This window comes from Macaca thibetana, chromosome 11 (assembly GCF_024542745.1).
Source record: "Macaca thibetana thibetana isolate TM-01 chromosome 11, ASM2454274v1, whole genome shotgun sequence".
Lineage (NCBI taxonomy): Eukaryota > Metazoa > Chordata > Mammalia > Primates > Cercopithecidae > Macaca > Macaca thibetana.
In genome coordinates, this window is record NC_065588.1 from 83269432 (window position 1) to 83281279 (window position 11848).

Genomic DNA, 11848 nt, shown 5'->3' on the forward strand with positions numbered 1-11848 from the left:
GGAGATCCAAATTAGACTCTGTGATTCACATACAGTCACCATTTCAGGCAACTAAATGGAGTTTGGGCCAAAGCTCAGCTTGTGATAAAGTTAATACATTTGACAGGTGCAGATGCATCTGCCTTCCTCAGGGACCTAAAAGAGTGCCTACTGGAAGCAGATGAGTTTTATTTTACTTTGTATCCATTATTCTTTTTCTAGCAGACATGGCTGAACAAAAAAATTTTATCCGCATTAAACTATAGTTTAATTTCTGGCCAATACTTTGTTTTTCCTGAAAACTAATAGCTTAGGTTCTCACCTCTTTTACTAACAGTTTCACTCATGACTCTTCCACAGGAGGGGCATAGTTATTTTAGTGTGACTAACATTCAAGCATTTTTCTTAAAATGAAAGTGAGCTTTTATAAAGCAATTAGCTCATTTCAAAATAAGCCAACTGAATTATTTGATCCTTTCTATCAGGACACTAAAATGAAAGATTCAAACTCGAAAGTTTTACCCTGAATGCATTTTGATCATTGCTATTTCCTGAACAATATTCTAAAGCAATACTCATTTCAGTGAGGATATCATGTAACTAAGTCCAGAGAAGATGACTTTCTTTCAAAGCAATCTACTTCAAAATTACATCATCATAACTGTACTCTAAATGGACCTACTAGTCTTTGAAATGTTTTAAAAATAAAGTTTTCCAACACCAGTTCTAATTTTACATAGAAGTATTTTAAAATAGGGTGAAAAACATGCTACCTATTTTTTACAGTGAGAAAAGGAGGTGACATAAAAACTAAATAAATTGCACATTTCTTTGTGGTGTAACATTTATCCATGTTCCATCTTAACCCTGAGCAGGCAAATTTACTTTCCTTCTCCACTTTAACCTCGAGACTAAGAACGTCAAATTGAATTAGCTTATTATTCAATAAGATTGTTTATGAAACTGAGCAATTATGGTAAGTTGATTCATCCCTATTCTTCTCAGTTCTGCATATATAACACTGATTGAGTTAAAAACTCCAATTTACATATTACAATTAGTGGTTGACTAAACTGTCATATTTTTCAATTTTGAGGTAACAGTAATTAAGACAAATGAAAAATTCGTCTAAGAGATGAGCCTAGAAAAGCCTTACTTTTTAATATATTTATATGCAGAAAAAGTACATATAATTGTACTCTTCTTAGGAGTAGTTGAGTTGTTGAAGTAATGACGAGAATGCTTGTGCTTTACCCATGCTGGATTTAGAAGGGTTTGAAGTACACCACTGGTGAATACTTGCAATCAGCAAATCTTATACAACAAAATACAAATTAGCTATCTACATTTTAATTCTGATAGTTGCTCTTACCTCTAAAACAATAATCCTCCTCCCAAAATGAAAAATGTTGTAGTTCTGGTTATAATATTAATACATCTGATACAATAGTATCCTTTGGAATACATCTGTAACAATTTTCTGAACAAGTTTCTCCTTGTTTCGAGTCACAACATTTTTTACAGCTTTTAATATATTTTTATAAACAAATGATTACCTATGTTTTGCTATTAAAAACATTGACCACAAGATATTATAAATAATTTAGCTTAAATTGGAAATATTTTATGTTCTATGCACCATGGCACATACTGGGGACTTAGAGAGGAATAAGGCATAGTCTGTACTAGGAGAACTTGTCATTCAGTAAGGGAGTCAGAGACATAAGTAAACATCGACAGTTCAGCATGATAAATGCAAAGCAGGAAAAGCATACAGATATTGCACAGAGAGTGAGTGATTATTGCAACTTAAGGGAGTCAGGGAAGACTTCTCAAAGAAAGTGATATGTGATTTGGGACTTGAGAATGAATAAAATATTCATCAGGTGGATAAAAAGGCATTTTCAATAATGAAACTTAGATGTCCAAAGAAATAAAAATAGGAATTTATTATTCTTTTATAAACAAAATTCAACCACTTTTCATAACAAAACCCATGCTAATGTCACTAGTGAGATATTCACATCCTCATTCAGGTTTATTTTACCACTATTCAAAGCTCCCATAGCAGCTGTGTTTTATGGTACTTCTTTGGTATTTCATTAAGCACTCAGATTCTCCTTCTGGTTACATAGTAGGATTGTATTTTCCCTCCTAATTTAATGGTAGTTCTGAAGAAGTGACTTTATTTGATCAATGAAATAACGGTGGAAGTAGTGTCTGCTATATCTAGGTAAATGGTTTAAGATCTGATGTATTATTTGACACATTTTATTCCATCTGTCATGGTGACCATGAATACTCACAGTGAGAATGAGCCTTTTTGAGCCTGCATTCCTGAGTGACAATAAGCAGATTCCAACCTGCTCCTTGATGGACATTTAATGTGAAGAAATAAATATTTAGTCTCATGTATCAATAAGATACTGATTTGTTTACTACCATAGCATAGCCTAGCTCATCCTGACTGCTGATGGTTTTAAACATTCGAATATTAATCCTTTGGTACCAAAAGGGAGTGGTTAAATGAAAGAGATGTTGCCTCTATACATAAAATGTATATTATTTTATAGTATATCTAAGTATTACAGTGATTTTCCTTAGAACCGGCACTGCACAGCTTATACACTGGACATACATAGCCATAATTATTCCCCCAGCTTTAAAGTGCTCTCCTAACACTCTAAACTTTGTTCTCATAGCATTTATCAACTTACAATTGTGAAATTACTGCTGTGATTATTTCATTACTGTTGCCGCCTCCATATATTGTGATTTCCAAGTAGAGAGTTTCATCTCCATATACCCCAGTGAATAGCAAAGACACTGAATCAGAGTGAATATTTAATAAGTAAGTGAAGATTAAAAAAAAAGTGAACGGATATATGAGCATATAAATGTATGGTAAATTGAGAGCACTAAATGCATATTTATTAATTTGACTACTCCTTAAAGACTTACATAAGGAGAAAAGATAACTAGTACAAGTTGTTGTAAGTAGGTTTTACTAATCAGGATTTAAAATGATAAACAAAATCTAAAATCATTGACATAAGAGTTAAGGGATTATTTACAATGATTTAATGCCTTTTGTTTTGTTTTGTTTTGGTTTTGGCATTTTATAGCTTAGAAAACTGAAATGTAGACAGATTTGTGATTTACCAGTAGTGACACAGTGGGTCAATAGCATTGCTTTCAATTTCATGATAATAATGATGCTTTTCCTTCTTAGAATGATGTTTCCACAAATTAATAAAGACTCAAAACTAATAACTGCCATTTGACAGCTGCATCATCTTGAACAAATATTTCAACCTTTGAGACTTCAGTGTTCTCATCTCTAAAACATGAATATCAATGTTATCTACCACAATGGTTTGTTATGAGGACTAAAAAAGTTAATGCATTCTTAATACATAAGAAGAATTTCTGCATACTATATATGTATGTATATATATGTACAGATATATACATAAACTATAACACTTTACACACATACGCTTGGTATGACAATGACGATGATGGTGATAAGCATATATCACAAATTGTGGAAACTTTAAAACTTTCAGAACTTTAATTTTTCTTAACATATACTTTAAGTCTTTGAAAACAGCCATGAAATTAGATAAAATTTCTAACTCTAAGGAATTTTATCATATAGGGTGAGAAAATTACAAGCATGTTTAAAAGGAAAGTAAGACTACACGAAGATCAACGATTTGTCAAAATAGTAAGCCAGATAACTGCTAAGTTTAGAAGGAAAGTAGATTAATAAAATTTAAATGCTAAAAAAGATATTAGGCTTCATAACCAATGCAATTAAAACTTTTTAGAACAGGCTAACTACAATATCCAGTTGTACAGAGATCAACTGTTTAACTGTTTTGTTTGTGATGTAGACTTCAATCTCAAGGTTTCCAAGGGGCTTGCCTAAGTTGGCATAGTGTCTGAGTGGTGATAATGATTCTGAATCTGCACTCCCCAACCCTTGGTCTAATTACAAGATATTTATATTAGTATGTATTTTACAGTATTTGTAATACAGGCTTATTAATTCAGACTTCCATGAGAAAATGAATGTGTGGTATTCTTGCAGATGATCATCTACCCCCACTAGATGAGAGTATGCTAGATTTTTCCCATTTATTTTAGAGTCCATTTTTATTCCATACTTTTGCCTTTCTCAGAGTAGTGTTTATGCCACAGTCAATCTAAGATATAATTAAAATCTATCATAAGATTCTAAAAAACTTTAAGGTTACTGTTAGAAAGGTTGCAGATAACTTGAAAAAATGTAGATACTAAAGATGGTTTATGCCCCCAGTGAGATAAATTATTGCATCCATGCAGATGAGTGAATATGCATGTTAATATCTAACCCACCTAGGCAGAACAAAATTAGTTAAAGTAGAATCCTGTAAAGGAAACCACTTTCTGATAATTTTATATACAAATGAAAATTGAGAATCTTTTAAGTCAGGACTTTTTGAAAGTTTGTAAAGGAATTGTTGAGAATTATTAAATACATATTCTTCAATAAAATAATTATGTATAATATATATGTATATGTACACACATGCACACATGAATATATACTTTTATGTATCTCTATGCATATGTACCACATATATATGCTATGCAACTTTCTATTTTTGTGTGCAAGTATGTGCATATGTATGTATATCCTATTGTAGTTAATTTTGGCATACTATATAAAACTATAGTGTTGAAATTGTGAAAACATAGAATTCTAATATATAAATGTAATATTCTTTATGAAGAAGGCACTGGTAAAACAAAGAAAGCTTACAAAAATAAACCAACCCTTAACATTGTCTTAAAGTATAATCTCTGTTCTTAGTACTTTCTGTTTCCTTGTAGACCTTTATGATTATTCTTGCAAGACTGTTTTGTAGCATAGGATTCTTAGAAATCATAATCCTTGTGTGAGGAAAATTATTTCTTTTGCAGAAAATTTTAAGCCTTTGTACATGACCTTAACTTTCACTTGAAGCAGACGTTTGTCAACATTTTGACTGAAGAATCTTTACGTCTCTCTAAAAGTATTGCACAAGGAGTCCTGAATCCAATTACTGTTACATAGAAAGAGCAATTCTACTTGCATCCTAGTTCTGAAGAGTCCCTAGTGTCTCAAAAACTTAAGACAATATATGGCAAATGTTCTTACAACTAGACCCTTGTGATAACCACAGATTAGAGGTGGGATGTCAGCATTCATTTTTCAAACCTGAAAGTATTGAACCGAGTGATGTTATCTTTGTGTAATTTGATATTGTCTCTTTCCCAGTTAACTTTTCGAGGGAAATGTTCAATGCTTGAGAAAACATAAAATCTGTTTTCAATTTAAAAGTTTCTAATTATCAGAATTTTTATTTAAAAATATATTCACTGTGGTTTGATTTATAAACCTTGATTAGAATATTTACAGGTAACAGCATTTTTAACATCTGTATCTTTAAACACAGCATTTTAGTTTTCCAAAAATAACATTTAATAAAATAAATAAAAGTTAGAATGCTCATTACATGTTTTAAAATTGGCATAATTCAAGATTACTGCATCCAAAGGAATGAAAATAAATTTAGTGTAATGCATTTTTAGAGATTATAAATCTATAATGAATGCAGTTGACTTTATTCTATAATACTGTTCTTTAACTTTTCATCATCATTAATAGTATTTTATTGAAAGGTCCTTTGTAAATAATCTATATAACTTATTGTAGTTATGAGGTTTTTTAATAAGTTATGTTCACATATTTTTTGCCTTTTAGGTGCATTATTTTCCTTTACCTCTAGCAGCAGTGGCACCATCATCACATAATGAGTGCTTGGATAATATTCATTTTCCTCTGCCTCGGTTTCCTTGTTTTCCTATCCTATTTTTTGTATGCTAATAATAGAATCTGCTGAAATAATGAGGTGACATCTCCTTTGAAAAGTATATATGTATATATACAGCATTGTTACCTTATTCCATTTTGTGCTGCTATAACAAAATATCAAAAACGGGGAAATTCATAAACAACAGAAATGTATTCTTTCACAGTCCTGGAAGCTTAGAGTTCCAAGATAAAGGCTATTGAACATTTGTTGTCTGGTGAGGGCTGTTCACTGATTCCAAGATGTTTTATTCGTCCATTTTCACGCTACTGATAAAGACCTTATCGAGACTGGGCAATTTACAAAAGAAAGAGGTTTAATGGACTTACAGTTCCACGTGGCTGGGGGGACCTCACAATCATGGCAGAAGACAATGAGGAACAAGTCTACAGAAAGCTTCTGTTGACGTGAACCCCATTAAATAATTTTAATGGCACAAAGGTGCCACTCACTCCTTTGGGGGTGTTCTGTTTTCTTGTGGAGTTTCAAGAGTCATAGGCAAATTCTTCTTAGGTCTAAACCTCTGTTTTCCTGTTTTGCATGACCTGACCTTTTTGGCTGTGGAGGTACCAGAGATTACCTCATACTGTGAGAGGATTTGACCTTGGTATGTGTAATGGCAGATAAGAGCTACAAACTAGGGGTGACTGGGCACAGTTCACAAGAAGAAGTCTTGGCTGTTTATTATTATTATTAGTAGTAGTAGTAGTAGTAGTAGTAGCAGTAGTCCTCTCCTAGGAAATTGTTTAAGGATCCTAATTCTAATTCAGAGATGCATTCTAAGGGGTATTCAGTACTGCTTTTTCTCCCAAAATTAATCTCAATTTGGGTTGTCTGTGAACATTTGCATTTTGAACTGAATGAACTGTTGTTTTCATAGGTAAAAGACTGAGTTTTCTCAGCTCCAGAGAGAAAGGACATTTGTTCCTCCCAGCTGAAAGGTGCCCCTGGGTGACTGGGGGCCTCATGGGAGTGTCTGCAAGGTTGATCCCCCAAAACGAGTGTGGCCGCACAGGGAAATTTCCAACAAAACATATTTTTTTAAAAAAGACTCATCCAGGAAATGCATATAAGGGCTGATCACCCAGCGTTTTGAGCCCTTTCAGAGGTTATAGACCTTTGAAGAGATAAACTGAGACACATAAGAGGACGGATACAACACAGTGGTGACACACTGTGGAGTCATGCCCACAAGCAGCACACATCAATCCACCACACAAAAACCCTAGGCAACAGCTCAGTTTCTCCTTAAAAAAAAAAAAAAAAAAGGGGGGGGGGGGAAACAAGTAATATAAGTATGAGGAGAAAACAATGAGAATTACCTTTATCAAGCACCTGTTAGATTATATGACACCTCTACTTACCAGAGTTTATGTAAAATGGAAGTAATGTGGTCTTTGTGCACATTTACATTAAGGAAAAAGAGCCCTAAGGTCGACCTGCAAACTATAGAGTTCTAAGTTTTCTTTTTTTTTCTCTTGTTCTTTTTTGTCTGCTTTAAATCTGTTGTTATTTTTCTATTAAGATAAAAACCACTGTTTGGATCCAACAGGTTCTTTTTACAAGCCAGTGAATTTGTATATATCTCATGGTTAAAGTTCTGAAATAAAAGCTATAGGATCTTTGTGTGTGTGTGTGCATTTAAAAGGCCAAGGTCTTTATAATTTCTATAATTTAATGTTTAATTGGTAATTAAGTCCATTTTAATTCCTTTCTAGCACACTAGATATATTCTTTTTTCTCTGTACCTTATGATATAGATTTTGCTATTTGATTTTCACCTGAGTTGTTTCCTTTAATATGCAAATTTAAGGCTATTTAGCTGACAATTGCGTAGGGTAGCAAAACAGGTTATCAAAAATTTTAAAGTGTAAGGTAGGAAAAAAAATGATTTTATGAATCTATAAGATTTATTTTTATCATCATATCTAATATGTCTATGTATGTATGTTTTGTGTACAGAATGTTTCACTATTGAAAATATATAAAAGAGCTCCCATTAATTGACTTAAGAAAATAAAAGTACTGGAGTCAAATACTTCATCAGGAAGAAAGAAGACTAGTCAAATGCTCTTTCAAGTTTATGTAAATTAAGTAAAATCTTTAATAAATAAGCTACCTTCAAAATTACTGGTTAACTAATTTTAGAAATGTCTTAAAACTGTCAGCATTCATTTTAGTTTCCATTTATTAATCAAGCAATTTCTACTTGTCCCTGCCAAATACTATAAGGTATCAAAATGTGGCATAGGAGTTACAAAACCATAAGCCCAGCCGAAAACAGAATGATCTTTGCTTATGTAATCTTTAGTACATAAGACATTGATATTGGTTTAATAAAAATGCTACATCTTTAAATTAATTACCATAACTTCCAATCTTGTAGCTTTAGATAGTCTAGTCCACAGGCTATAAGATTTGTTTTGGAAAGGGACTCATCATCTTTGATTTAAAGGTTAACTCTAAACTAAGTTCCTCCCAATTAGTTCAGAATATGCCCAGGACTGAACAAGGACAGCTTGGAGGTTAGAAGAGAGATGAAATCATTTAGGTCAGATCTTTTTCACTGTCTGTTATAATTTTGCCATGATGGTTCCATAACTTTAAATGACAACTGTATTAGTCTGTTTTCATGCTGCTGATAAAGACATACCCAAGACTGGGCAATTTACAAAAGAAAAGAGGTTTAATTGGACTTACAGTTCCATGTGGCTGGGGAAGCCTCACAATCATGGTGGAAGACAAGGAGGAGCAAGTCATGTCTTACATGGATGGCAGTAGGCAAAGAGAGAGCCTGAGCAGAAACTCCCCCACCCTTATAATAACCATCAGATCTCATGAGACTTACTATCACAAGAACGGCACCGAAAGGTCCACCCCCATGATTCCATGATTCAATTACCTTCCACTGGGTCCCTCCCACAACACATGAGAGTTTAAGATGAGTATGGATGAGGACACAGCCAAACCACATCATTCCACCCCTGGCCTCTCCCAAATCTCATGTCCTCGCATTTAAAAACCAATCACGCCTTCCAATCAGTCACCCAAAGTCTTAACTCATTTCAGCATTAACTCAAAATTCCACAGTCCCAAGTCTCATCTGAGACAAGGCCAGTCCTTCTGCCTATGAACCTGTAAAATCAAAAGCAAGATAGTTACTTCCTAAATACAATGGGGGTATACAGGCATTAGGCAAATACAGTCATTCCAAATGGGAGAAATTGTACAAAACAAAGGAGCTACAGGCCCCATGCAAGTCTGAAATCTAGCAGGTCAAACCTTAAAGCTCCAAAATAATCTCCTTGGACTCTTTGTTTGACATGCAGGTCATTCTGATGCAAAAGGTTGGGTTCCCATGGTCTTGGGCAGCTCTGCCCCTCTGGCTTTGCAGGGTACAGCCTCCTTCCCAGCTGCTTTCATGGGCTTGTTTGTGTGTCTGTGGCTTTTCCAGGAACAGGGTGCAAGCTGTTGGTGGGGTCTGGAGACCAGTGGCCCTCTTCTCATATCTCCACTAGGCGATACCCCAGTAGGGACTCTGTGTGAGGGCTTTCACTCCACATTTCCCTTTTGCATGCCCTAGCAGAGGTTTTCCATGAGTTCCCCATTGCTACAGCAAACTTCTGCCTGGGCATCCAGTCATTTCCATACATCTTCTGAAATCTCGGCAAAGGCTCCCAAACCATGATTCTAGACTTCTGTGCACTCGTAGGCTCAACAACACATGGAGGCTGCCAAGGCTTGAAGCTTGCACTGTCTCAAGCTACAGACCAAAATCTACATTGGCCTCTTTCAACAAGGGCTGGGGTGGCTGGGATGCATGTTCCAAGTCCCTAGACTGCACATAGCACAGGGACCTGCACCCAGCCGAGGAAACCACTTTTTTCTTCTAAGCCTCTGGGTCTGTGATGAGAGGGGCTGCCATAAAGACCTGTGACAAGCCCTGAAGACATTTTCCCCATTGTCTTGGGAATTAACATTTGGCTCCCCATTACTTATGCAAATATAGGCAGTTGGCTTGAATTTCTCCTCAGAAAAATTGGATTTTCTTTTCTGTCAAATTGTCAGGCTGTAAATTTTCCAAACGTGTATGCTCTGTTTCCCTTTTAAAACTGAATGCCTTTAACAGTGCCCAAGTTACCTCTTGAATGCTTTGCTGCTTAGAAATTTATTCTGCCAGACACCCTAAGTCATCTCTCTCAAGTTCAAAATTCCACAAATTTCTAGAACAGGGGCAAAACGCCACCAGTCTCATCACTGAAACGTGACAAGACTCACCTTACTCCAGTTCCCAATAAGTTCATCATTTCCATCTGAGACCACTTCTGACCAGATTTCATTGTCCATATCATTATCAGAATTTTGGTCAAAGTCATTCAGCAAATCTCTAGGGAGTTCCAGATTCTCCCACATTTGAGGGGTTCTTCGGAGCCTTCAAAATTGTTCCAACCTTTGCCTGTTACCCAGTTACAAAGTAGCTTCCACATTTTCACGTATCTTTTCAGCAGCTTTCCATTCCACTGGTATCAATTAACTGTATTAGTCTGTTTTCATACTGCTGATAAAGACATACCCAAGACTGGGCGTTTTACAAAAGAATGATGTTTAATTGTAGTTACAGTTCCACATGGCTGGGGAAGCATCACAATCATGGCAGAAGGCAAGGAGGAGCAAGTTACATCTTACATGGATGGCAGCAGACAGTAAGAGATCTTGTGCAGGCAAATTTCCCCTTGTAACAATCATCACCTCTCATGAGATTTACTCATTATCATGAGAACCACATGGAAAAGACCCACCTACATGTCTCAATTACCTTCTTCTTGGTCCCTCCCACAACAAGTGGGAATTCAAGATGAAATCTGGATAGGGACACAGACAAATCATATCAATGTCTCTTGCAGTTTTCATAAATCATCTACATAAACAATTAAATAAAATAATTAGGTAAACATAATGGGATTAATACATATAGACAATCATCATAATTTAGGATCTATTGTTATGTTAAATAATAAATATTTCCTTATTAGTTTTTTCCAATAAGAAGATATTTATAGGAAAACATCTTTTCTATTAAAAAACACTGTGTCTTTTTTAAAAAGGTGAATAATTTCTGTCTAATTTAAAGTTTATATAAAGGTTATGCATAAAACAAGGTAAAAAGAACCAGGAAATAAGAGAGATGTAAAGAAAGTTATAAAAATAAAGAGGTTCCTTTATTTGGAAAGAAAGCTTAAAGATAACTAATTTTATATGAGAAAGAATATTGTATGGTAGATTTAGTCCTAGAATAAAATGACTGATTGTTTAAGAAAGACTGATGTTCAGGATGAACCAGAGAGTCCAAGCATGTCATAAATGGTCTCTCTAAGTCACAACAAAAGGATTTATTAAAACAAATCTTTTATATGATCAAGTTGTCTATTACTTAAAGAGAAATTGTAATGGTCTTTCTAGAGATTGGGCTTGATGTAAAATAAAAACAAATCAAAACACTTATACATTAAATATTTGGTTAAAATGATGAAATTTTTAAGGGATTGATTTATTATTTAAAAATTATAAAATATTTTAAAATTTTTAACCCAAAATTTAACTTTTATTGCTTCTGGTCATTTTCAATTTTCTCTCTCCTTTTAAAAGGGCATGAAACAGTAATGCTCTCTTTTAACTCATTTTCAGGTCAAATAAGTTTTTCTTCCTTAAGTTTCTTTGTTGTCACTTGATGCTAACAATTATTTTTTTAAATGTTTAAAGGAAACATTTTATTCAAACAGAATATTCTGTGCAGCGCAAAGCATCTTTACTTTTGCCTTTTAGTAACTAGCCTAACAGAGTTTATGTTTTATTGAAGCAATTCCTATGCCATTATCAGTAAGTTTTCATTTGCTTAGGAAAAATACTGTGATTTAAAAAAAAATAAATTAAGGATATTACATGCACTTATCTTTCTGCATGTGCTC